Here is a 1,259-nt window from a genome sequence, read left to right as displayed (position 1 = left end):
AGCATGATTGGCTACTGCGTCTTGCTCCCACCCAACGGACTTCGGTGAGCCACGTTTTGTGTTCCAAATCTGCCATGAAGGATCAAAGGTGACGAAAAGTGACTTGACGAAAAGTGATCGACGAGCAATGAAGAGGTTTCGTAAATGTAAGTACAATTCTTTATATTATTTTTATATTTAATATACCAATTTTATTATATTCTTTATATTCTTTATATTCTTTATATTCTTTTTATCTGGGTTGAGAAGTAATGCGTTACCCGTAACACCGTTATTGTTTTCGTTACTTTTCTTCAGTAACGATCGTTACTTTTTTCTATCTGTACACGAAGAGAATTTTCTTTTAAGATTTACCCTGAAAATCATGTTAATTGTGAAACAATATAGTATTTAGGTAAATTTTACTGTGCACTACAATACATTTTATTGCAAAATCTTATTGTAATGCACAGTAAAATTAGTCTAAATACTATATTGTCCAATAATTAACATGACTTACAGGGTAAATTAAAAAAAAAATTCTCTCCGTGTAACGGTAATATCGTTACATTTTGCAAATTTGCCGTTACTTTTATCATTACTTTTTTTAACTTTATTTTCTTATTTTATATGTTTTTAATTTACTTTATGAAAAATATTTTGTACTCTATATTTTTTATTCTTCTTTGTACATTCCCATAGTCACTATCAATAGTGAAAATCTATAATTCACATTAGATATATATTATAGATTTTCAGTACTAACAATTTATTGGAATACATTTATATTTAGAAAACAATAAATTCTAGCTTTCTATCAAAAAAAGTAATATAAAGAAAAACTTGCATATACAGACTATACAGTTTCAAATTCTAATATATATTTATTATTCCATTTAATGATTATCATATAATATATTTTAAATCTAATTAAATTTATTCTAATATTATAAAAAACTTACTTTTTCGTTACTTTTTAAGTAACAGTAACGTATTACTCTTATTCCAATCCTGCTTTTTATCATTATATAATAAAATAATGAGTGAGTTATAATATTCCATCATATATAATTATCGATCAATTCTTTTTCGTTACTTTTTAAGTAACAGTAACGTATTACTCTTATTCCAATCCTGCTTTTTATCATTATATAATAAAATAATGAGTGAGTTATAATATTCCATCATATATAATTATCGATCAATTCTCTTTCAGCCAAACTCGAAAATATGGGAGCGAGCCAATCGTCAACAACAATGACGACAACGATGACGACGAC

This window comes from Wasmannia auropunctata, unplaced genomic scaffold (assembly GCF_000956235.1).
Source record: "Wasmannia auropunctata unplaced genomic scaffold, wasmannia.A_1.0 LD336078.1, whole genome shotgun sequence".
Lineage (NCBI taxonomy): Eukaryota > Metazoa > Arthropoda > Insecta > Hymenoptera > Formicidae > Wasmannia > Wasmannia auropunctata.
This window is presented reverse-complemented; position numbering follows the sequence as displayed.